At 41.6% G+C, this 26,887-nt stretch overlaps 2 long non-coding RNA genes across 5 annotated transcripts in view; both read right to left on the reverse strand.

Annotated features, from left to right (window-relative positions):
* Positions 1–22,828, reverse strand: part of LOC149125408 (uncharacterized) — a 39,216-nt gene extending 16,388 nt beyond the window's left edge. For 2 of the 4 annotated variants that reach the window (XR_016237067.1, XR_016237068.1), the window contains exons 1-2: positions 22,544–22,805; positions 10,554–10,596 (exon numbers count right to left, since the gene is read on the reverse strand). This is a non-coding gene — a long non-coding RNA (uncharacterized LOC149125408). Of the gene's footprint in view, positions 1–10,553; positions 10,597–22,543 lie in introns of all 4 variants that reach the window. The other 2 variants (XR_016237069.1, XR_016237070.1) reach the window with 2 other exon arrangements.
* Positions 13,558–16,069, reverse strand: LOC149125409 (uncharacterized). The gene is made up of 2 exons (XR_016237071.1): positions 15,956–16,069; positions 13,558–14,261 (listed from the first exon to the last, which is right to left on the reverse strand). It is a non-coding gene; the product is annotated as an uncharacterized LOC149125409 (long non-coding RNA).
* Positions 22,829–26,887: the final 4,059 nt, after the last annotated feature.

The raw sequence follows: 26,887 nt of genomic DNA on the forward strand, positions 1-26,887 counted from the left end.
GCGCCCATATGGGCTGCTGAAGCTTCAGGCCAAGGCATTAACCACTGTGCCACAGCACCGGCCCCAATGATCCATCTCTTAATATAAAATTTTTGTTTATTTCTGACAGCATTCCTTGTTATGAAGTCTGATTTGTACAATATTATCAACTCCAGGCAGCTTTTTTGATTAGTTTCCATGATAGATATTTTAAAATATGCTTGTGTTTAATATGCTTAAATTTATTTCATGTACACAATATTTAGATCTTATTTTTAATACTCTCATTGTTTTGTTTCTTTTTTTTTTTTTTTTTTTTTTTTTTGACAGGCAGAGTGGACAGTGAGAGAGAGACAGAAAGAAAGGTCTTCCTTTGCCGTTGGTTCACCCTCCAATGGCCGCCATGGCTGGCGCACTGCGGCCTGTGTACCGCGCTGATCCGATGGCAGGAACCAGGTGCTTCTCCTGGTCTCCCACGGGGTGCAGGGCCCAAGTACTTGGGCCATCCTCCACTGTACTCCCTGGCCACAGCAGAGAGCTGGCCTGGAAGAGGGGCAACCGGGACAGAATCCGGTGCCCCGACCGGGACTAGAACCTGGTGTGCCAGCGCCGCAAGGCGGAGGATTAGCCTAGTGAGCCACGGAGCCGGCCTCTCATTGTTTTCTAAAGTTTTTATTTAATGAATGCAAATTTCATAGGCACAACTTTAGGAATATAGTGGTTCTTCCCCCCCAATCCCACTCTCCCTCCCCAACTCCCATCCCACCTGCTACTCCCTCTCCCATTCCATTCTTCATTAAGATTCATTTTAATTAACTTTTTAACAGAAGACCAACTCTATACTAAGTAAATATTTCAACAGTTTGCATGCACACACACACACAAGGTTTAAAGTACTGTTTGAGAACAAGTTTTACAGTTAATTCTCATAATACAACTCATTAAGGACAGAGATCCTACATGGGGAGGATGTGCACAGTGACTTCCGTTGTTAATTTAACAATTAACACTCTTATTTATGATGTCAGTGGTCACCCGAGGCTCCACCATGAGCTGCAAAGGCTATGGAAGCCTTTTGTGACCACAAACTCCATCAGTATTTAGACAAGACCATAAGCAAAGTGGAAGTTCTCTCTCCCTTCAGAGAAAAGCACATATTTCTTTGATGTCCCCTTATTTCTACTGGGGTCTCATTCACAGAGATCCTTCATGTAGGATAATTTTTGCCATAGTATCTTGGCTTTCCATGCCTGAAATGCTCTCACGGGTTTTTCAGTCACATTTGAATGCCTTAAGGGCTGATTCTGAGGTCGAAGTGTTACTTACAGCGATTGTCATTCTATGAGTCTGCTGTGCGGACTGCTTCCCATGTCGAACATTCCTTCCTTTTTAATTCTATTATTACCAGGCATTTGATGTTATTTACATGATCTCTTTAACACTTGATCCTATCTATGTGTTCACTTTAACACTTAATATGATCACTTTGACAATTAAGATGGCATGTTTTACCACCAATTTTAATGGGATTTGGAGTCCAATGACAAGTTTTTAAACTGTACCCTTAGAAGTAAGTCTGTAGGAATGTATGCAGAACTATACAGCTTTACAGTTACAGACTTCCTCCTCCCTCTCTTATTTCCCCTCTTATTTCTTACTGAGATCCATTTTCAATTGATTTTATATACATATGAGTAACTCTATGTTAAGAGTTCAACATATAGTAAGAAGAAGAGAAAAAGAAAAAAAATAAATAAAAAACTTTTTCTCGACAGTCAAGATGAGGTTTAACCTCACCCCAGTTAGAATGGCTCTCATACAGAAATCAACAAACAACACATGCTGGAGAGGATGCAGAGGAAAAGGTACCTTAATCCACTGTTGTGAGAATGTAAACTGGTAAAGTCACTATGGAAGACAGTATGGAGATACCTCAAAAATCTGAATATAGACCTACCATATGACCCAGCCATCCCACTCCTGGGAATTTAACCAGTGCAAATGAAATCAGTAAACAAAAATTTCCTTGTTTATTGCAGCTCAATTCATAATAGCTAAGATATGGAATCAACTTAAATGCCCATCAACAGAAGACTAGATAAAGAAATAATGGGATATGTACACTATGGAATATTACACAGCAGGAAAAAATGAAATCTGATCATTTGCAACAAGATGGATCAATCTAGAAAACTTCAACTTAGTGAAATAAGCCAGTCCCAAAGGGACAAATACTATATGTTCTCCCTGATCTGTGAGAATTAATAGTGCATCTAAAATGAAAAGCTGTAAAAGTGAAATTGACACCTTGAGAAACAATGACTTGAATAGCTCTCATTGTTTTTTAAAAAAGATTTGTTTATTTATTTGAAAGACAGAGTGACAGAGAGAGGGAAAGACAAAGAAAGAAAAATATTTTGGCCAGCGCCGTGGCTCACTTGGGTAATCCTCTGCCTGCGGCGCCAGCACCCTGGGTTCTAGTCCTGGTTGGGGTGCCAGGTACTAGTCCAGGTTGCTCCTCTTCTAGTCCAGCTCTCTGCTGTGGCCCAGGAGGGCAGTGGAGGATGGCCCAAGTGCTTGGGTCCCTGCACCCGCATGGGAGACTGGAAGTACCCACCTCCTGGCTTCGGATCAGCACAGCACCGGCCGTAGCGGCCATTAGGGAAGTGAACCAACAGAAAGAAGACTCTCTCTCTCTGTCTCTCTCTCACTGTGTAACTCTGCCTAGAAAAAAAAAAAGAAGAGAAAAGAAAAGAAAAGATATTTCATCTGCTAGTTCACTCCCCAAGTGCCTGCAACAGTTGGGGCTGGGTCAGGCTGAAGCCAAAAACCCGTAACTCCAGATGGGTCTTCCAAATGGGTGATAGGAACCCAAGTACTTGAGCCATCATCCACTGTCCTTCCAGGTGCATTAACGGGAGGCTGGGTTAGAAGCAGAGGAGCTGAGACTTGAACAGGCACTCTGAATTGGGATTTGATTGACCCAAGTGGCAATCTGAACTACTGTACCATTATGTCTGCTGCTGAGTTTCTCTTTTCAGTTAAACTTTTTAGACCATTTCTGTTTGGTGTAATTAATAATGCAATTGATTTAAGCATTTTGTTTTGTTACATGTTTACTGTTTTTAATGTTATTCATTCTTATCTTTTTTAGATTAGATAATTAGATAAATTTTGGGAATTTCTCTCTCCAGTATTGACTTACTAGTTATACATCTAATTTTATTGCTTAATGTAGTTGTACTGGGTATTATAATATAATTATTTAGTTTATCATAGTCTATCCTCAAATTATACTGCAATATTTTTCCTATAGTGTAACAATAAAACAGCAATATATTTTTTGATCACCTTTTATAGGTTTTATTGTAACCTGAGTTATAAAACTCCAAATTTGTTTTCATTTTTTGCTTTAAATATTCAATTATCTTTTAAAGAGATTAAAATACACTGAAAGTTTATTCCATATTTGCTCATATATTTACCATATCCAGTGATATATCTTCCTGTGTGTAGACATGAAGTTCAGCTGACAGTATTTTCCCTCTGCCTAAAAAACTTCTAACATGTTTTTGACACACATATTTGTCGGTGAGGATTCTTTCATCTTCTGTTTGTCTTACGTCTCTATTTGCTGCATTTATTGAGAGATATTTTTGTTTAGTATAGAATTCTAGATTGATTTTCATTGCATGGTTCCTTAAGCTTGAACTTTATTGTCTTCTAGCTTTCATAACTTCTAATGCGAAGTCTGCTCTCATTCTTGTCACTGTTACTCTGTACCACTAGGTCCCTATGTGCCCTTTCCCATGGCTGCTTTTGCTATCACTTAAACATTTAAGTTGTTATTTTATTTTTATGCTCTTGAGTTAAGAACTTGCTGTGTATGGATTTAAAAAGTTAAGAGTGTTTGTTTATAGTTTGTCAAGGATTGGGATATGTGGATTTATATTTTTCAGCAAATTTGCATTTCTTTTCCTGTCTCCCTTTTCTTCTCTCCTCTTAAGACCCCAATCACACTTGACTTAGACTGCTTGTTATTTTCATACAGCTGTTAGGTTCTGTTCATTTTTTTTTTAGTTTCTTTCTCTTTCTAGGCATCATTTTAGGGAGTTTCTTTGGCTAGATTTTTACCTTCACATAGCTTTTTATCTGAAATCCCAACCAGTATGTTAATACATTATATCTTGTGTATTTTAAGGATTTTTAAAAATAATTTTTATTTTTTTAAGATTCATTTATTTATTTGAAAGGCAGAGTTACAGAGAGAGAGGAAGAGAGGCAAAAAAAGAGAGGTTTTCCATCCGCTGGTTCACTCCCCAACTGGCCACAACAGCTGGAGCTGTGCCTATCCGAAGCCAGGAGCCTGAAGTTTCTTCCAGGTCTCCACGCAGGTTCAGGGGCCCAAACACTTGGGCCATCTTTAACTGCTTCCCTAGGCCATAGCAGAGAGCTGGATTGGAAGTGGAGCAGCCAGACCTGAATCTGTGTCCATATGGGATGCTGGCACTGCAGGCGGTGGCTTTAACCACTATGCCATGGCACTGGCCCTGATAATTTTTATTTATATAGCTAAACACATTTCATGTATTTCATATATACAGATTTAGGAACACAGTGAAACTTCCTACCCTACCCTCCCTCCCACATTGCCAGCTTCCTTCCTCCTTCCTTCCTTATTCTTTCTTTTAATTTTTACAATAACATACTTTCAGCTTATTTTACAATCATAATCTTAACCCTTAACTAAGTAAAGAAATTAACAAGAAGAAGGAAAAAACTCTGTTCTTCAACAGTAGAGATGAGGGCTGTAAATAATAATCAAATCTCAAAATGTCAAGTTTGCTCACATACATTACATTTTTTATACTCTATAAATTAACATAGATCAGGGAAAACATAACTGTCATTTTGGGACTGGATTATTTCACTAAGTATAATGGTTTTCAGTTGCATCCATTTTTCATTTTTGTTGCAAAAGACATGATTTCAGATTTTTTTTTTTTTTTGACAGGCAGAGTGGACAGTGAGAGAGAGAGACAGAGAAAAAGGTCTTCCTTTTGCCGTTGGTTCACCCTCCAATGGCCACCGTGGCTGGCGTACTGCGCTGATCCGATGGCAGGAGCCAGGTACTTATCCTGGTCTCCCATGGGGTGCAGGGCCCAAGCACTTGGGCCATCCTCCACTGCACTCCCTGGCCACGGAAGAGGGGCAACCGGGACAGAATCCGGAGTCCTGACCGGGACTAGAACCCGGTGTGCCGGCGCCGCAAGGCAGAGGATTAGCCTAGTGAGCCACGGCGCCGGCCATGATTTCAGTTTTGATATTGCAATTTTTTTGTCCTAGGATTTCCATTGGGCCATTTCTGTACAATTCCATTTTCTTCTTATCATGGTCATGTTTTGCTTGCCTTCTTTACATACAAAGCACATTTATGACACTTGTTTTAATTTATTTTAAACTGTTTTAGACTTTGTCCCAGAAGATAGTTAAGTTGCTTATTACTCACTTGATCCTTTTTAGTCTGGCTTTTATGCTTTGTTAGGGCAAATCAAGGGCATTCTTTAGTCTATAGCTAATTTATTTCCACTAACAAGGCAATGCCTTTGTGAGCACTCTACCAAACGACCCATGTTTTACAAGGTCTTTCACTCTGGATCTTAGCAATAAAAACTATACTCAGCTCTATATGCTCTAGGAATTCAGTATACTGTTGTCCATGTACTCACAGATTACTATTCAATCAGTGACAGGGACCCTTCTGCAGATTTCCAGAGTGCTCTCTATGGAATTTCTTCATCTCGGGCACCCAGTTCTGGAAAATCTAGCTGCATTTGCTTCCCTAAACATCAGTTTCTGTCTCTTCAAATCAACAAGACCAGTGGGCTCTGTTTTGGTTCTTTCATTCCATGCAATGGCCTAGAAGCTTCAGGAAGCAAGCTGAGAACATATAGCATTCTTTTATTTTTTGCATTGTCCAACAAATAAAAATTGCCGTTTAATGTATTTTAGATAATTTTTTCGTCCTTTTTAATCTGAAAAGGCAAATATGGTTTATGGCACTATATCATGGCTGGATTGAAATTTCATGTTTTTATTTTTGATAACTATCTTCGGCAAAGTTTATTCACCTCTGTGAATCTTTTTTCCAAGATTTTTTATTTATTTTACTTCAAAGAGTTACACAGAGAGAGAAGGAGAGGCAGAGAGACAGAGAGGTCTTCCATCCGCTGGTTCACTCCCCAGATGGCCTCAATGGCCGGAGCTGCGCCAATCTGAAGCCAGAAGCCAGGAGCTTCTTCAGGGTCTCCCACATGGGTGCAGGGGCCCAAGGACTTGGGCCATCTTCCACTGCTATCCCAGGCCATAGCAGAGAGCTGGATCGGAAGAGGAGCAGCCGGGACTAGAACCGACGCCCATATGGGATGCGGGCGCTTCAGGCCAGGGCGTTAACCCACTGCACCACAGCACTGGCCCTTCACCTCTGTGAATCTTGATTCGTTCTTTTTAAATTCAGAATAATAATATATTTTTTCAGGATTATTGTGATGAAAGACTGTACCATAAAAGTATGTTTGTAGTAGTATTAGGTAAATAGTCATTCCTTTCAACTTCCTTTGATAATCAAGAAACACAGTGCTTCTCCTGACTTACCCAAATCACTCTGTCCTCACAAAAGTCAATAGAAGCGTATGTTTCTTTCTTAACAATGTCTGTGCCAGCCTCAGCCTAATGGGATCTCTTCTTTCTCTGAAATCTTTTAGCAATTATTGCCTGTAAAATTTGTTCAGTAATTAATCATAGGTACCCTTTAATAACACAGCTACTGTTGTCTAGAAATTCTATTTAAAGACTCTATTAGCATATCTAGAAATGCTATTTAAAGCTTTTACTCTTGCATATGTAGTGTTTGTGAGACTTGCTACATAAAAAGGCAGGAAAAGACTCTCCCAGGAGGGTGGGTAACTCATCATAAATGTGTTAATATACCCACAGTTCCTGAGTCAGTGTCTAGCACATTCTATTGGTAAAAGTATTAGTTTAAACAATATATTCCAAAAGTGACTGTTCATTTTTTCATATTTTCCTGACTTTTATATTTTTAATCATCCTCAAGGATTTAAAATCTTATCCATAAGGAGGCATCATGTTAATAGTACAAGAGGACTTTAAAAAGTTCATGGATGGCTGGTGCTGTGGTGTAGCAGGTAAAGCTGCCACCTGCATTGGCGGCATCACATTCAGGTGCCAGTTTGAGTCTCGGCCACTCCATTTCTAAACCAGCTCTCTGCTGTAGCCTGGGACAGCAGTAGAAGATGGCCTAAGCCCTTGGGCCCCTGCACACATGTGGGTGACCCAGAAGAAACACCAGGCTTGTGGCTTGGGATCAGCCCAGCTCTGGACATTGAGGCCATTCGGGGAGTGAACCAGTGGATGGAGAAATTTCTTTCTCTCTCTCTCACTCTCGCTCTCGCTCTCGCTTTCCCCTGACCCCACCTCTCTGTAACTCTGCCTTTCAAATAAGTACATAAATCTAAAAAAAAAAAAAAGTTCATAGACAAGTGGAATTAAAAAGTAAGTTTATTTTGTTGAACACTTTTTGAAATCTTTGCATAATTTTTGATAACATGTATTTTCTTTGAACTCCTTGAAGACTCTCATATGAAATTTATACATTGTTCATGGTAAAGAATCATCCCTTTTTCAAATCATTTCTGAATTACCAGCTTTGGCTCTTTTCTCTCTGGGTTCCCTTTTCAGGCATTCTTCAAAGAAAATAATGAGGAAGAATAAATAATGCCACAGACTCCAGGAGAAGAATATACGGGAATGTATGTGCCACTTGGAGGCATGGCAAGTCCTCATGGCTGAAGAGCTATGTCCAGTTTGACTCTGTCTCATGTGTGGAGCTAAAGGAACTAAATCTCTCTGTATGTGATTTCTTGGTTAACATCAAAACTAAATCATGTGCTCAGTGTGTGTTGTAGGATTTATCGTGTTGTTAATATTAAAGAGGGAATTCCCACCCCATTCCCCACCCTCTCTCCTAAAAAAACTGTTTCTGCCCCCATGAATTTGAAACTTTAATGACAAGCCCAAAACATCAAAAGTCATCTACAAGATTCTTTGGAGGGACAATTGGTACCTGATATTGCTTGTTCTACCCTATGACCATGCATCATTTTCCCGCGAACTGGTAATTTCCAAGGAGAAATGACACTATAATGAATGATGGTATGGATTTAGAAACCTATTTCATCTCAGTGACTTCCACAGAAATTGGATGTTTGCTAGTCACATGATGACTGGTATGACTGAAAACTCCTGCAAACCTGCTGGAATCTGAAAATCTCCCTGCTTTCTTAGGGCTCCAGCACCAGTCCATGCATTTGCGATTATAATCTGATTAAAATTATATGGGCAGATAATGGATTTTAAAGAATTAAAATCTGTTGTCCTAAACTATTAAGACCGGTCTCAGCCACTTGCATTAAGGTGAACATTACTTTCTCCTGAGGCAGTCTACAGTAAAGACCAACGCATAGAAAGGATCGTCATAGGACTACAACGGAATCAGGAAACGTTTGCTCCTGTCGTGTTGTCTTCAACAGATCTAGAGCTTTTTACTAAGAAAAACTATGAAGTATACTGAACATCTCCACTGTCACCTACTTGTCTCAGATCCTCAAAACCCAAACGTTCTTTCTCCCTCTCTCTATGCTTGCTGTTTAAACAGCAAGAGAAAGAAAGGGAAAGTCTTTAAAAGTAATTCATTCACAAATTAACTCTTCTTACACTTACTTTAACATGGATGAAACCTTAACTCAGAGTTGAGTTTCCATTTTTCAACCTTAGAAAATGGAAATGTGGGCTCACAGAGGCTTTCTCATAATTCAAAATTCAAAATCATGACAGCTGCTCCCTGAGAGAAGGCCCACCCATCTCCTAACCGTGGTCCAGCAAGGGGTGCTCACTAAGCATGAACCACCAGAACTGGTGTTGCAGCAGGCATGTGAAGCCAAGCATAGCCAGTGCCTTCAGACCAACAGACCCAGAAGGGAGTTTGCTATTTCACACCCTGCAGTCGAAGCAGCAAACTTTGAACAAAGCTTTTCTCTCTCAAGCCTCTCCTGGTATCCTCCTTAAGTTCTTGGGTTTGCAGGATGTCTGTGCTGCCCTTTCTTTGACCTGTTCTCTGGGATAAATGAACCAAAGACTGGGATAGCTGCTTCCTGTGTGAGTTCATCTACTTCACAGGAGGAAGAGGAGAAAGCAGAGGGATCTCTGGTTTCCACCTCTTCAACCTCCATTTTTCATTTTCACTGAATCTCTAGCTCCCTCCGACTCCCACGGGTGAGCCTTGTTTTCTCTCCATTGTCAATACCTAAACCCAGCCTCCTGCTCCCCAGTCCCTTTACTTACCCATTAACACATGGAGCCCCTCATGTTTCAGGAAGTTTGTGAGGGCAGTTGCGAGGTGAACTGTGCTCTCTGACAAGTATGCAGAACATTCTATGATATAGTGGATCTGGAAGCCCCTATTATAGGAGATTTACTATTCTGTTCTGAGGTTGCACTCCAGGTTGAAATTGGCTGACAAGGTCTCAGCTTGTGGAGGATTTATTCCTACATATTAAATTATTTTTTTAATTAGTTCAATGCCCAGGTCATTTCTAAACCAAAGAAATGTGAAATAAATAAGTTTCTGAAGTAAAAAAGCAACAGGCCCTGGTTTGAGTTAGTTGTTGAGTTTATATAAAAATGTTTGCAGCCCCCAAGCCATTAAGTAGTTCCCTCCGTTGACTTAAGTACCAAAGAGTCACGTACAGCCTAGACCTTCACAAATTAATTCCTGTTGGTACCAGTCTCCTTGGCTTCTGCTTACAGATCAATTTTTTTTAAGGCAGGCATAAAGTACATGTAAAATCTTTGGCTGAAAGGCAGGAATTGGGCCTTTTCAGTGGATCTGACATCCTTTCCGCATCCCTGGTTCAGTGAGTATATAAGCGTGGGAGCGATGGAGGGAGGGTGTCTGTGCCTGGCAGATTGTGGGGAGGAGGTATTATTGCCTGTGTGCGTGCACACACAGACACACACACAAACCCCAGATGGTAGCTAGATGAGGGAGAGAAGCCAACAACACCAGGAGTTATTTTGGGAACAAAACTAAGAATCTGCATATGGCTAGATTTTTCATCCTAAATGTTGCTCTTGCATATGACAAGCTCCTCAGTGGGGTGGAAGCCAGTCCATTGATCAATTCAAACTGATTTCCAAGATCCCGATGCTTTGGAAGGAGGAGGAAAGGGGTGGGTTTTCCCATTATCAACTTTAGCAAATTGCAGATTCCCTGGAAGAGAACCTGTCATTTTCCCAAAACTCTCTTCTAAGAAAGCAAGGACAGTGATGGCAGAGAACAGCCCAAAGTTGTAAGATTATAGGGACTTAGCAATTTCTTCCAACTTTCTGTGGCTGATTAGCTGTGTTGGTTAAGGGATACTGCTCATGAGGAAAAAATAAACACACGTGTTGGATCTGCCATGCAATTAGATTTGCAAATGTTCCACACTCACCAACTGAGCTCTGAACACTGGTCAGCAGATTCACAATTTCATGCTGTTCAGGAAAAGCAAAAAAGAACAATGTGAAGGACATGACACAAATTCCTTACTACTCCTGCTACCACTGAACAACCCTAAGTACCACATGGCATGAATGGTAAATTAATAATATTGTCTTTATTTATGTCAAGACTATTATTACCCATGTTAAAATGCATAAAAAAGACTACCACTTACCTCCTTTTCCCTAGCTCTAACTTTCTAATCAGCTAGTAAATATCTCTTAAGGGCTGTTATGGAAGGATTGCTGTAAGCTTCTGGAGTAATCTTACTTTTTAGCAGCATTAGTTATCTAAAATGCAATCCTTTTTCATATTGTTACTTGAAATATTTGATATTTCTGTGACTTGGAAACAGAGTTTCCAACCAAGGAATAATTAATTTTTTCTCTTCCAGCAGGAAGTAAGATGCCACTGAATTAATGTGCCAAGCTATGTGCCAGCCACTGGGCAAAACAATATTGTGAAGACACAGTCACTGATCTCAAGGAGCTCACAGTCTAGAGATGAAGACAGACACATAAATAACAATTACAAGGCATTTCATAAAATGATTTACCAGATGCATATATTTGATGCACAAGAGAGTGAATCATGAATCAGAGTGGGAAGTACAGTGTTGGTTCCTGCCCCTTCTCATATTCTCAGAGCTAGACTTAGCTCAGTGGTTGCATAATTAAATTCTCATTGCCATTATTGAAAATTTGGGGATGGTATGGTATACACAGGCTTTGCAAAACTTCTAAAACAGATGGCATAGCACACATCGATTGCTCCAGCTAGTAGGTGCATCCCTTTTCTTTTGAGTACAGCACCTCCTTTTGGGAGAGAAATGTTGTTTACACATGTGATTCTACTCAATTCACTGCATCCCAGAATTCTTCAGTAGCAGCTATGGAAGATAGCATATCCTCTTGGATAGAAAAATCATTAGTGCAAGCTTGTGATCTGCCAATGTCTGTGTTTCCAGCTCTTGAAGCAAGCCCATGTAAGTTGGGACACAAAGACAAACAGAAATGAAACAGAGAAGGGAAGGGAGACGGAAAGAGAGAGAGAGATAATGAACGTGGAGGTCACAACTCTGGTTCTGGTCATCCTTGAGCTCCAGTTGTGTCTCTGTGTTTGATTATAGAGTCAAAATATTTTACTTTTGTCTCAGTTAATTTAAGTGGGTGTTTACCCCTTGTATCCAGAGTCCCAAATAATTTAGATAACCAACTAAGTCAATACCAGGATTTCTCCACAACCAGAATTGATTCAGATTTGGCTTGGTATCAACACGCTGAAGGTTAAGTGAGATCTCTTTCTGCAGACTTTGACTATCTGGTGCTGGTGACTTCTGCAGAGTGCTCTGGCTGTTCTCAGCAGGATGCTGTTCTAGACTTCAGTAAGCTACCGCACACCAGCACAGAGTACTAGCTTGGGAATGGTTTACAATTCAGCACAAGTGGACTGAAGTGCACAGTTTCCTTCCTTAAAACCTCAGTCACATACAACTTCAACCCACTTTATTTTTATTTAGTTATTTACATTGTTATTTATGTATTAAGAAGCCAATAAAGAAAGAGGAAGACAGAAAAAAAAAGATCTTCCATCTGCAGAGAGGAGAGAGACAGAGAGACAGATATCTCCCATCTGCTGGTTCACTGACAAATTTTCTAAAACAGCCAGGGCTGGACCAGATCCAAAGCCAGGAACAGGGAATTCTATCCAGATCTCCGACATGGGTGGCAGGAACCCAATTACTTAAGCCACCACTGCTTTCTCCTATGGTCTGCATTAGCAGGAAGTTGGAATCATTAGCTGGAGCCTGTAGTCAAACTCACATAATCTCATAAGACACAGCTGTCTCTAAGTACTAGTCTAAATTCCCTCCCCATTTTATACCCCTTTAATCCATAAGCATATATATATAATTGTTTATATATATATATATATATATATATATATAACTGTTTCTTTCCATCTCTATTACTAACTCCAGGGTTAAGGTCCTCCTGATTATATTTTACTGGATCTACTTTACTGATCTTTTAACTGGTCTCCCTGCCTCCATCTTGTGCCCTAATATATATTTCATCCAGCTACTACAGGGCTTTGTCTGAAATGAAAATATGGTCTCCCTACTTTCCTATTATTAACAGTGTGGGAGCATCTCATCACTGTACAAACCTTAGTATGACACACCAACAGAGCTTCATCTGAGACTCATCGGGCCATGGTCTGCCCCTGTCTACCTCTGCACTCCATCATCTGCCGTTCCCCATTCCTAAAGTTTCACTGAACCTATTCTGCTCTTCTCGCAGGAATCTGCTCATGTTATATGTTTTTTGTTTCCCCAGAATTTGTTTTCCTTAGACCAGGATTAATGGGTTCAGAAACCCTGAGCATAGAAAAAAAAATAAGATGCTCCAGGTAAAATTCAGAGTTTAACAATATAAAATAATCCAGCATTGTGCTGATTTCTCTTTCATGACTGTTTTCTTTGTGTCCATCCCTCATTATATCAAATAGCCATAGGATGTTTTATAACATCTGGGGTGCATTACAGTCTGGGTCAGCTGGTAGAATGAGAACTCTTCGTAGATTTCCAAACTCTTGGTAGATGGGGCCTCTGAAGTCACAACGTGTAATTGCATTTGCCTTGCTCTTTCTCCTGGTAATAGACCCACACATCTTCCCCTGAGAATGACTTGCGGCTCATAAGGGGAGCAAAGGGACAGCAGCCCATGTGTGGAGCCCATCCTGATAGTGCTATTGCCTGCCTAGAAGGATAGTTTGATGTTTTTCTCCCCAAGCAATTACTTAAATGGTGCTTTGGCCCTTTTTCCTCTGAAGTGGGACATAACCTTTATTGACATTGTGGCTGCTGCCACATCTGTTAAGCTGACAGAGAGAAGGAGCCAGTCCGATCTTAATGATGGATTTGGAGTTGTCAAACCTTCAGCACAATTTGTCATGGGGCAAAAGGAAGCGTGTTGCCATGGAAGGTTCCTCACTCCCTTTAGTGTGGGCTGAGAAGGACCATGCCCCTCCTTGTGTTCTCTCCAAAGACTCAGCATCAGCTCTGAAATGAAACAGAGAGGTATCCAAACTGCTTCTCACAACGGGCCCCTCGCTTTTGTCAGCTGTTGAACACAGGAACTCGAAGTAGCTCTGAGTGCACTGAAGAACGTGTCCCTGTACCTGTGCAGCCCATAAATCTATCTCCAGAGACAACTTAAAAAACAGGATGAAAATGGTGGGGAAAGCACCTGTGGAAGATCTACTGAACAGAGAGCCACGGATGGAAATCCATGTCAGTCCTTGAATAATGGGTTGCAGGGCTTGCATCAGGTTCAAGTTCGCCACGCACATTCGGTAGAATCATAATGCATGCCCACAGTCCAGGTCCGTTCTACTTCAGGACAGAGTACTTTATGGTTTAGCAATCTTAACTGGACTTGGCATTCAAAAGAGAGGCTACAGTTACAGACCATCCTGAACTGAGGTCCTCTGGAGGCAATAAAACACAGAGGAGATGGTATCTTGCGGATTTGGAGTATGTCATTCTCTTGAAAGTCAAGGAGACGGCTGATTTAAAGTTTCCAGCTAGGTCACAGAGAAGTCAGTGGCGGCTGCTTCCAGCTGAGTTCAGAGTCTGAATATTTATGGTGTCAATCTGAAATCCAGATAACCACAAATAATATAAATCCATTAACTCCCTCTCTACAAGAAAAGCTTTTTGGCTGCTAATGCCTTGATTGCTAGGTTACTGCAGGACTGGCGTGCAGGTCTGTTGCTTTGTGATTCTCTCTCTTTGTCCCCCCACCCCTTTCTTCAAACCCACACCTCCTCTAGTGACTGTGGACATTTGTGACAAACTGCTCTAAGCTGATGGAGGAAACTTCCTGGGAAAATGAGGCAGGAGCAGAAATGCTGGGTGGCCTGACCTCTTCTGTCCCTTAGTGTTGAAATGCTGTGGTTTCTGTAATCCATTGAGGACCATGGTGCTGGGTGATTCAGGGTTCCTACCACTTCCACAGAAAACACACATTATCTAGATCATTAGATTATTGCAGTTGAAGACATCCGGCTTATTTGATTCTTCTAGAGTAAATAGTTTGCCCATCAAATACCATGCATACCTGTTTCCTGCTATCTTAGAAAGGAATCAGTAGGAGTACTCAGAGATTTGACAAAAAATAGTATTATATCTTACACATTATGTGGCACTCTCACACTTACGGTATTGTTTGAGCTTGACCACAGCCTAGCGAGATATGGATTATTATGCTCCTGTTTTGAATGTGGAAACAAGTTCAGCAGCCAATCACGCAGCACAGAAGGTTAAGCCACTGCTTAGGACTCCTGCGTCTTATATCAGAGTGCCTAGGATTAAGTCCCACCTCCACCTTTCAACACAGCTTACTGCTAACGTCTCTGGGGATGGGGGCAGCTGATGATAGCTCAAGTCCTGGAGTTTCTACAACCCACATGAAAGATCCCGATGGTGTTCCAGGGTCCTGGCTTCATCTGTCATAGCCCTAGCTATTGCACACATTTGGGAATGAACCAATGGCTAGGAAGATATTTCTCTGTTTCTCTCTCTCTCTCTCTCTCCCTCCCTCCCTCCCTTTTTCCCCCCTCCCTCCCCCTCTCCCTCGTCCAGTCCCTCTCCCTCTCCCATTCAAATAACTTTAAAAAGTTCCTATCCAGAGAAGCTTGCATGGGAAGGAATTCATCAAAGCATAAGACAGCTGAGAGTCTTCAATCACAGACGTTTGCAGAGTGACCAGGTTAATACAGTTTAGCAGGCAGAGCAAGCAGGGTCTAAGAATGTCACAAATTCCATTAGAATTTGTCCAGCAGGTTTCCAGTTCACACCAGAAGATCCTCATGCAACTTATTTTTACCAACAGAGTTAACTTGATCCTGCTGTGGTGCTTTGCACTTATTAAGCTATCTTGCTAGGGAGACCTAGGTGCCCAGGTCTCCGGGCTACACAGAAAAACCTGGCTTCAGCAGGTGCTGCATCCCCTCTACTATCACTGGCCTGGGTAATGATTCTGGAAGAGTCATCCCTCCCGAGCTGGTTCTCAGCTTTGCCCAGGTGGAGCTTTTGTTGCCTATGGAGTCTCTGAGCATCAAATAGGCCAAGACTGGGCTGAGGAGATACAGATGCCATGAGCATGAACAAGCTTAGGACAACATGCACTTTATGACTATGGCTATATACTGCAATGGGTGCTGTCCATAGCCACAAAGATTCAACAGGAGATATCAAAGTCTATGGTCTCAGCTGTGGTATGGAAGTTGTCCTTAACTTGCCTGCTTGGTCATTTCTACAAAGCCTAATATCCAGGGTTTGCCAACCTGTCAACCAAGCTGAAGATTCTGTTCTCTCAATCTATGCTGCTGCTGCTCCGTGGGCCTTCTTCTGGTAGCAGATGGTGCCTTCTAAGTTACGTCCTTTCCCTGCGCCACTGCTTATGAAGAGAAGAATTTAGTGTTCCCTAGGATAATAAACATGCTTTGGACTTAGTGAGAAAAAAGTGTGGGGAGAGGAATGGTGAAATGGACAACATTTAGCAAGACAAATTGTGATGGCATGATCTGGGTGGACCAGGAGCCCTAGGGAGCACTCACTTGACTTGTACTATTGCTGACCAGCCTTTCTTTCCTTCAAAATTATTACAGGGCAAACGCTTCCTCTAGAAGTCGAGATGTAGTTTGGGATGCCTCTATCCCCTATCAGACTGCTTGTACTCACATCTTGGCTCCAGCTGTTAATTCCAGCTTCCTGGTAATATAGACTTTAGGAGGCAGCAGGTAATGGCTCAAGTTGTTGTGTTCCTGCCTCGGGGAACTGGATGGAGTTCCTGGCTCCACTTGGCCATTGTGGGCACTTAGGGAGTGAACGATAAGATGGGAGGTCTCTCTCTCTCTCTGTCTTCTCTCTCTGTGTGTGTGTGTGTGCATATGTGTGTGTGTGTCTCAAATAAACAAGTAAATAAATATTAACATGATCTTGAAGATTGATGGCAAAATTCAATAATTATGTTTGGGGCAGGCATTTAGCTTAATGATCAATATCCTAGCATTCCACATTTGAGCATCTCAGTGGCAGTCTCAGCTCTGGCTCCTGACGCCATTGTCCCATTAATGCACACCCTAGGAAGCAACTGGTGGTTGATTGCTCAAGTAACTGTGTTCCTGTCACCCATGTGGGAGATCTAGATTGCATTCTCTGCTCCTGACTCTGACCTTGGCCCTGCCTGGCTGTTATGGACATGTGGGTGGGAGCTTTCTCCCTCTCACTTGCCCTCACCCTCTATCTTTATCCCCCTTTCTGTTGCTTCTCAAATAAATACATTTTTAAGTTTTTTTTTTAATCTTTGCTCCTGCTTCCCTCACCATCATCATTATAATATGATGGACCTATGTTAGATATTTGAGTATGAAGGGCGACAGAGGGACACCCAGCATCAGGAAAATTATAGCCTTAGACAGAATAATGTAAGCCTGCTCAGAGACTTCTAAATAATGGGTGAATGATGAAAATGTTGTAGGCTCAAACAATTAAACACACAATCAGCCTGACATGCAAAGCCAGTGTCAAGCAGTAGTTCTCAAATCTGAGCTTAGAGCACTGGTCCTCAGTGCCCTCTGTACCCTAGAATCACATACCGAAGACTGATAAAGCTCAAATTTCTTTTTTTTTGACAGGCAGAGTGGACAGTGAGAGAGAGACAGAGACAGAGAAAAAGGTCTTCCTTTGCCGTTGGTTCACCCCACAATGGCCACTGTGGCTGGTGTGCTGCAGCTGGAACACCGTGCTGATCCGAAGCCAGGAGCCAGGTGCTTCTCCTGGTCTCCCATGTGGGTGCAGGGGCCAAGCACCTGGGCCATCCTCCACTGCACTCCCGGGCCACAGCAGAGAGCTGGCCTGCAAGAGGGGCAACCAGGACAGAATCCGATGCCCCAACCGGGACTAGAACCTGGTGTGCTGGCGCCACAGGCAGAGGATTAGCCTAGTGAGCCGCGGCACTGGCCAAAGCTCAAATTTGGCTTGGGATGGCCCCATCCCAAGACAGCCAGATCCCATTTACCCAAAATAAAGCCAGATTGGCACAATTGTCAAAAGCATCCCACATGAATTTAATGTGAAATCAAGATTGAGAATCAGTAGTTTCAAGATTCTGGTTTCATGGATTCAAGAGTTCAGGTTCTCGAAGAGATTTTTGTGCACACTAACAAGAAAGACTTTCCAGGCACACATTTACCAGACACTGTCCTAAATATTTTACAGTCATAAATTCACCCACTCCTAACAACAACTCTGTGAGAAAAATACTCTTATTCACCCCAGATTACAGGTGAACATGATGCCACCTGGTCAGAATCATAGAGTTTAGTTAGGGGCAGAACTGGGATTTGAACTCAGGATGCCAGGGTTTGCTCTGAGTCACTACACCATAATGCCTCTCTGGTCTCTGAGGGTCAGTCACTTAGATGAGGGGATTTCAGGACCTGCTAAAGAATGTGAGGGAATCAGGCTCTCAAATCCATAGGTTTTCATCCATTCAAGGGACATTTCCACTGACTTGTATAAAATAAGGACCTGTGAAAATAATTACAACACATTCCCATTACTCTCTCAGTCCAGTCTCAAGGAACAGAACCTTAGTTAAGGATCTACTTATACAAACATTTTTTTGTTTGTTTGTTTGCAAAGCAAAGTTATGGGAGTTAAGTAAGTTTGTTTGGGCTGATATGTCACCTCCTGCTCTTAAATCCAGGAGACCTTGTAAAAGCTTTTACTTTAAAACTCAACTTGCTTCTCAAGCAGTTAATATATCTTACTAAGTCGCATTTAGATGAGTCCAGGTTAAATAAATCAGAAAAGTGTCAATTACATAGCCTTCAAAAAATGCTACCATAGAATGGAAAGAAACAGTCCTTGGACTGACTTGTTTAGCAAGTCTTTTATGTCTGAATAGGTGTCTGAAATGTTTTCAAACTCTAAGCAGTTTTATATTCATTCAGTAATAATAGTAATGAATTTTTTTTTTGACAGGCAGAGGGCAGAGTTAGACAGTGAGAGAGAGAGACAGAGAAAGGTCTTCCTTTTTCCATTGGTTCACCTCCCAAGTGGCCGCTACAGCCGGTGCGCCATGCCACACCGAAGCCAGGAGCCAGGTGCTTCCTCCTGGTCTCCCATGCAAGTGCAGGGCCCAAGCACTTGGGCCATCCTCCACTGCACTCCTGGGCCACAGCAGAGAGCTGGACTGGAAGAGGAGCAACCAGGACAGAATCCAGCGCCCCAACTGGGACTAGAACCCAGGGTGCCAGTGCCTCAGGCAGAGGATTAGCCTAGTGAGCTGTGGTGCTGGCCAATGAATTTCTTTAAAATATAAGTAAATGCAAAGTACTGTCAACTCTATACGTGAGAATTCGAGCAAGAAGAAACAGGATAATAGCATAATCACTGGATTTGACAATTGCCAAAGATGTATTTAATGGCAACAAAGGGCCCAACCTTGGACCAAAAATACTGTGGGTTTATCCATAAAACACTGTTCTTTCTGATCTACTGAGTTAAATGACCTACTACTTCTACAGGGAGCTCTGTTCCAGCCTTGAGGAGACAATTTGACAAGTTCACATAAAGGTTAGTATATCCACAGTGCTATCGTCAATATAGTTGGACTAAATATTTGCTAATTCATATTCAACCCAATTTAAAACAAAAAAGAACTGAACATCTGTTCTATACTAGGCGAAGGTATACACTGTTTTGGCATGGCTACACTGGTAGTGATGCTATCTTTAGAAAAGTGTTCATTTACCAAGTGATATGCACTGGACATCTCAACTCCAAGTTGAACCTTCATGCTGCTCTTTGCTCCATCCCACCTTTCTCCCAAGTCCTCACTTCCAAATAGGTGACCAACTCATTGCACTTTGCCTGGGAATGTCCCAGTTTTAGTACTGAAGGTACTGTGGCCTGTCCCTTGGGACCATTCAGATTCTAGTATAGAAGTTTGTGTTCCAGTAAACCCCCTAACCTTGGACAAACAAGGACATTTGATCACTGTCCAAACATAAACCCCAAGACTTGCCAAATCTTTGTATCTCAGCTTGTCCAGGAATCCATGGAGGTGAAATATTGCAGCTTAGATGATTCACACAGTTGCTCTGTTTCTCAGTTGCCAATGGAGAACCCAGGGAAAGACTGAGTATCTATAAAGCACAGACCATTGGATTACCTAATACTCTCTCTACCTAATACTATGCTAAATTGTGGCATAGTTCCATCTCAGGTCACACAACTAGTTCTTTTCAAAGCAAGACTATTTTTCAGAGCACCTGGCCATAAACTGAGATAAACAGGAATGACTCAGCTAAAGATCAACATTGCTCGTCCAATTACTCCAGTGCTCCATGATCTACTGGCCAGGCCTGTTCTACACAAAATTGGCTGGAGCAAACGCCTTTCAGCTTTTGTGGTGGGAAAGGGGTACTATGCTCTTCCTGCCGGAGCATCATTATCCTGCAAAGGGAGTGTGAGGTGGGGGTTACAGAGGGAGTCCATCCTTGTCAAAAGGAATAGAAGACCCATTTATGCTTTCTTATATCTCATAAATCACGAGCTTCCATACTTGAAAACCTGAAGTCAAAAAGCTCAGCCAGAATTGAGAGATGGTCACTTTGCCTTTGGCAGCATGATACCAGAGTCATTTACAGAGCAGGTACCAACAGCCTTGCCGACTGTGTGTCATGTCATCCATCATGCGAAACTAAACCAACAAGCCGTGAAGAGATGGTGTGGGAGCTCTTGTCAGAGGGGTCAGACCACTTCATCAAGGAGGCAGGGCAATGTTTAGGAGAGCAGGCCAATGGGAAGGGTTCTCTGGGGCAGGTTTTTAAGAGGTGCTTTCCCATGCTCTCAAATGAGAAGCTCACCTTTACTCTTGGGCACCCAATTGTTTGATAAAGTATTCTCACTACTAAAAATACACTAAGGATTCATTCTTTCTTCTTTCTGCCGGTCTTTTTCAATTTTTTCCTGTTGTCAACCACCAAAGTGACTATCTTGACAAGTTGAGAAGTGGTGCTACTTTAGAATACTATTCATATTTTATAGAAGATATACATTATGAAATAGACTTAACCACTGAGACAGTCTATGAGATGATGGCTTCATTGTATTCAACTTCACATGTTAGCTCCTACAGGCAGGCACAAGAAAACAGCCCTTGCTCCTATAGCACCAGGATTTTACAGTTGGAAAGAACTGGAAAACTATCCAATCTTTCACTAAATAGAGGAAAAATATGAAACTCAGAGAGGAGAAGGCATAGGTGCTAAAATGCATAGCCAATTGCTAGTAAAGGTAAAACTAGAACCACAACCCCATGTGCTTTTTAGCAAAAACCATCTTTTGGTTTTAATGAGGCAATTTCAAAGTATGGAAACTCATCAAAAAAAGTAAACATAAATTCAGCCATCATACAGTGATCATTTTGTAGTATCCATGTCTGCCACATACTTGGAAGCTCAAACTTATTTGTTGAAAAATGAGAAATAATGGATACAAGAAGAACTTATCTAAAACTACAATTACAATATTTTATAAGAAGAAACGGGTAGTTAACATTTATTGGGAACTTATGTGTTGACATTGCTTTTCATACTTTGTGCGTATCAGCTTATTTAGGTATCATAATAACAGCAAATTTTAATCCTCATTTTACAGGTTAAGATACAGAATGTTAAAAATGTCACATAACAATAGGGCCACCGCTGTGGCATAGAGGATAAAGCTGCAGCCTGCAGTGCTGACATCCCACATGGGTGCCGGTTCTACTCCCAACTGCTCTACTTCCCATCCAGCTCCCTGCTAATATGCCTGGGAAAGCAGTGGAAGACAGCCCAATTGCTTGAGCCCCTGCACCCATGTGGGACACCCAGAAAAATTTCTTGGCTCCTGGCTTCAGTTCAGCCCAGCTCCAACCATTGCCGCCATCTGGGGAGTGAACCAGCGAATGGATGATCTCTCTCTGCCTCTGCCTCTCTGTAACTCTGCTTTCCAAATAATTAATAAATCTTTTCTAAAAATGTCATGTAACAAGCCTAAGGCCATAAATTTAATAAATATTTTGTCCACAAGTGCCCTAGTTCCAAAGTCCTTTAGTATTAATATAAACCATACCCACTAAACTGTGCTCTTAATTGTGGTAACAATGTGTTAACCTAGTTTGCTTAATAAGATGCTTGAGTAACCTTTATAAAGCAAGCTGTGGCCTAATTCAGTTGTATTTGTATCCAAAATGAGATAATCTTATCTCACCTCTATATTGGTTGGCGTGAAGTGCGGAAAATTTCTGCTCTATCTTCAGATGGTGTTGTCTGTCTGTCTGTGTGTGCACAGCTTTGTGGTTCTGTGTCCCCTCTCCTTTCTCTTATAAAGATGCCGATCATTTTAGTTAGAACCCACTCTAATCCAGTGTAGCCTCATCTTAGCTGGTTACATCTGCAAAGACTCCATTCCTCAGAGTCACTGTCTTAACTATGGATGAACACAAGTTTTGAGGGGACACTATTCAAATTGTTACACATACACAAGTATGTCCTAGCATTTCCCATTGAGAGGACTTGTTCTTAGTTACACACCAAAAACACTGCCTATAGATAGCACCAAGATCGTGGTTGCTAAATACTGCTTTTTCTTTTCTTCCCTTCCTTTCCTTTTTTTTTCGGGGTGGGGGGGGGAATGACTTATTCCAGGATGAGATCAGGGAAAGAATTAGGAAGTGATGACTATCCTGTGTGAAAAAGCAAGATGGAGCTCAAAGAATGATGGAGAAAAGTGAAAAAAAAAATTAGAAGAGGCAGGTGTTTAGCATAGCAGTTAAGACACATGTTAAGATGCCATGTTCCAAGTTCCAACCAGAATACCTGCCTGTCGCTCCCCGTCTTCGTGGAGGAACAACACAGGACCCTGCGCTGTTCTCCTGTCTGCTCGGCCCTCCCCGGGTTTGCTGCTGGTTCTTCCCGGGTTGGCTACCGTCCCTTCCACCTCCGTGGAAGGGCGGTTCCCCCTGCCACTTTCCCCACTTCCGCGGGGGAACGGCACACCGCCGGCCGGCTCTCTCGGGGGCTGCTCAGATGTTCCTCAGGTGTTCCTGGTGCATGTTGTCTCTCTCCTCCTTTATAGTCCTCTTCCACCAATCCCAACTCTGCTACCCACACGCCGAGTACGCTGCTCTCCTCCAATCAGGAGCAGGTCCTGCTGCTTATTGGTTGAACTGGAGGCAGCTGCATAGAAGCTGTTCACTCCTCTCCCAGCGCCATATTGTGGGAGAGCAGATGCATAGAATAAGTCTTAATTCGAGTAACAGTCTAATCCGAGTTGCTCCCCACACCTGCCTCTTGGCTCTAGCTCCTGATTCAAGCTTCCTGCTAGTGCAAAGTCTGGGAAACAGCCGTGATGGTGCAAGTAACTTGGCTATTGCCATCCACCTGTGAGATCTAGATTGAGTTTCTGGGTCCTGGATACAGTTCAGTCCAACCCTGGCTATTGCAGGCATTTGAGGAGTGATCCAGTGGATGAATGATTCTTTTCTGTCTGTCTCTCTAACTCTCTCTCTCTTTGTCACTCTGTCTCCCAAATAAATATAATTTGTTTAAAATAACAGAAAACACACAGAAACTTCTTTTAAAGAGATAATTATACTAGCCAAATTTAGGTATAAAAATGAATAATAATAATGCCACATTATAACCTCTCAAATAATATTAAAATAATGTATGCATAAATATTTCCTTACAATGTATGCATTTATACATGCTAACTGAAAATAGAAATTTATCATTCCTTTTCTACCAAATATTATATTCCATCATATTAATACATTATAGTTCATATGCAGGTTCCACAACTGATTCAAACAGTTTCAGTTCTCAGCTATTATAGTAATATTATGACAAATATCCTTGTAGGCTCCTGTTTTTAAAGGAGCACTAACAAGCTGGAACATGTAAGAAGGAATTCAATGAGAATGAAAAGAAGTATAGATACCACATAGTGTTAAAGGCACTGAAGGTATTTAGCTTGGATTAGGGGGATTGGGAGGTAAATTATCAACTGGAAACTTTCAAACGTTTAAAGACTCCACAGAAACAATAGAGCTCACAATACCTCAGACACTGTGGTCAGTGCTTTATACATATTAGTGAATTTAACCCTAATCTCGATTCCAATAGAGCAGATAGTTGTTTTTTTTATTATCCTAATTCGATGAAGAAACTGTAACAAAAGGATTATATAATTTCCTGGTGTTGCATAGACTTAAGTGACTAATTAAGCCACTGCTTACAATGCTGGTCCCCCACATTGCAGAGCCAGCATGAATTTCATGTCTAATTCAGCTCCCTGCTAATGTATCTGAGAAGGCAATGAACAATGGCCCAAGTCCTCTAGATGGAATGAGCTGAAGTGAACAGCCCCGAGGCAGGACAAGGTAGGATGGGCTGATGACAAGCAGAAAGTTAGTTTGATTGGAGTTTAAGTATTCAGTATGATGGGTCTAGAGAAATGGGAGGGGTTTTCTGACATTGCTTAGAACCATGTGAAGTACTGTGTAAATGGAAAGTGTTTCTAAACATCCTAAACCACATTATACTGCTCATCCTAGTGTTGGTGCCATTGAGGCTGCCAAGACAGGCCATTGCACTTGGACAGAAGAATATTTTCAGGTTGCATAGCAAAGTTACCATCTCCCATTTCCACTTTGTCCAGCACCAGACATATGTTTTAGAAAAGATGCAGGAAAATGTCTGAATTTTTCCTTTTAACAAATGTGTCTTCTATTAACAGAGTCCATAGCTATGTTGTGAATGTGACTGCATAAACAATTTACATCATCCAAGAAATTGACTACTCCATCATTTCCTGATATGTGTACAGCAGTGCCATTGTACTTAAAGCAACGGGCCAGCTTAGGGTAGGTCAATTAAAATGGCTGTATTGGTTTACTAAGGGGCTGAGTAGAGATCAAGCAAGCTGTGATGATGATGGAAATGTGTTTACAAAATACAAATAGAACGTTTATATGGGTCAAGAACGATGTAATGGAAAAAATACTGCTCTCCTAATCATTCTTAAAGTTAACTTTTCAAAAAGTCAGTATTCTTTTGCCATATTAACAACATATTGTTTTCATGAGGTCAAATATGTGTCTAACACATTCCACAGTCTACACCAAAATATCACATCTGAATCTGCCTGAATGTAAAGTGCAGAAGAAAAGAGCTTTCCCCTCTTTCCTGCTCTTCAGTGAGACATAGCTTGCTCTTAGAAACAGCCTGGATTGTTAGTTTTCCTGGGCTTTGCCTTTAGATCTGATGCCAGAGAACCTGGAAACTAAAGAGTCAGAACCCATGGACAGATGAAAAGCCAAACAAGAGGAGGCTGAGTGGAAATAGGGAGCAAAGTTCTTTATTGGAAATTCCACACTTAAACCGTTGCTACTTTCTTTATTACTAATCACTTGTGCAAATGTTGTCGAAACATTTAGATTTCAAGGCTCTTATGTCTATAGTGTGGTTAAAATAACTTGGCTACCTGGAAGAAGATTATAATTTTTTGAATGCCCTTTGAGGTTTAGGACTATGGATTTATGAGTAGCCCTGAAATGACAGTGGTACCTTTTCCAGAACACTGATGGAAGATCTCTCAATGGTGCAAAATATTCCACTCATAACTATTGGGTGGTCTTTGTGAAAGTTGTTTCATGGGTTTTTTGTGTTGTTGTTGTTTCAATTTCTTCTTTATTTTTCATAGAAGCATGTACAAAATTAAAGGTTTAATAGCCAAAAGTCTTTATTCTAACAAAATCGTAAATTATATGTCAGTGTTTAATATTGTAAAAGTAAAGCTTAGGGTAGGCAATTAAGCTAGCAGTTAAGGTATCTGTATCTCACATCAGCCTGAGGTTGAATTGCCTCCCACCTCTGGCTCCTGACCACAGCTTCCTGCCAGTATAAGACACTAGGAGACCCAGTGGTGATGACTCCAGTGATTGGGTTCCCACCTTCCATGTGACAGACCTGCACTGAATTACTGGCTCCACTGTGATCATTTGGGAGTAAACAGGTGGATAGGAGCTGGCTCTATGTGTGTGTGTGTGTGTGTGTGTGTGTCTGTCTGTCTGTCTCTTCCAGTCTCAAATAAATTTTTTTTAAAAAGTAAACTTTGCAAAAGTGAAGATTAAAACCTAGAAGCCCCAGGACTGTGCTGTGGCTCATTATGTTAAAGTCCCAGCCTGTAATGCCAGCATCCCATATGGGCACTGGTTCAAGTTCCAGCTTCTACACTTCTGATCCAGCTCCCTGAAGATGCACCTGAGGGGATGGGTAACGGAGGATGGCCCCAGTGCTCAGGCCCCTGCACCCACGTCTGAGCTCCTGGCTCCTGGCTTCAGATGGGCTCAGCTCCAGCCATTGCAGTAATTTGGAGGGTGGGCCAGCACATGAGATACCTCTGTCTGTCTCTACCTCTCTCTGTAACTTTTTCAAATAAATAAAATAAATATTAAAAAATAAAATAAAAATAAAAGTCCCTAGGAGCCTCTTGACTCAACTCTCATAGATGGGGCTGTTAATCCAGAAACACTTCATGTTAAATAGTCAGTAATTTTACAATTACCAAACTAATTTTACAAGATTTATTTATTTATTTGAAAAGCAGAGTTATAGGGGGAGAGGGAGAAAAAGAGAGAGAGAGAGAGAGGAAAAGAGAGAGAGAGAATCTTTCCTCAGTTGCTTCACTCCCAAAATGGCTGCATCGGCCAGGACTAATGAAAGCAGGGGCTGGGAACTTCATCTGGGTCTTTCATGTTGGTGCGGGGGTCCAAGGACTTGAGTCACCTTCTGCTATTTTCCCATGCATGGTAATAGGGACCTGCCTGAGAAGTGGAGCAGTGGGGACTTGAACCAGTGCCTGTATGTGATGCCAATGCTGAAGGACAATGGTTTAACCCACAGAGCCATAGCATCAACCCCAATCAAACTAATTTGCACATGGTTTTGGACAGCCATATTTTATTAGCTAAAACAAGACATAGCTGTATTAAGCTCTAGTTTCCAAAAAAAAAATTGTCACAAGTCAACCCGTGGTATCCTTTCCAAACTCAACTAAGAAACATTTTCAAAGAATCACTTTCTAAATTCCAGAACATATTTAAGCTCTCCCTAGGAAGAGCCTAAGTACACTCTGAGACTTCTCCATGACCCAACTCT

This window comes from Oryctolagus cuniculus, chromosome 7 (genome assembly GCF_051225735.1).
Source record: "Oryctolagus cuniculus isolate XC-2025 breed Fujian yellow rabbit chromosome 7, ASM5122573v1, whole genome shotgun sequence".
Classification (NCBI taxonomy): Eukaryota; Metazoa; Chordata; class Mammalia; order Lagomorpha; family Leporidae; genus Oryctolagus; species Oryctolagus cuniculus.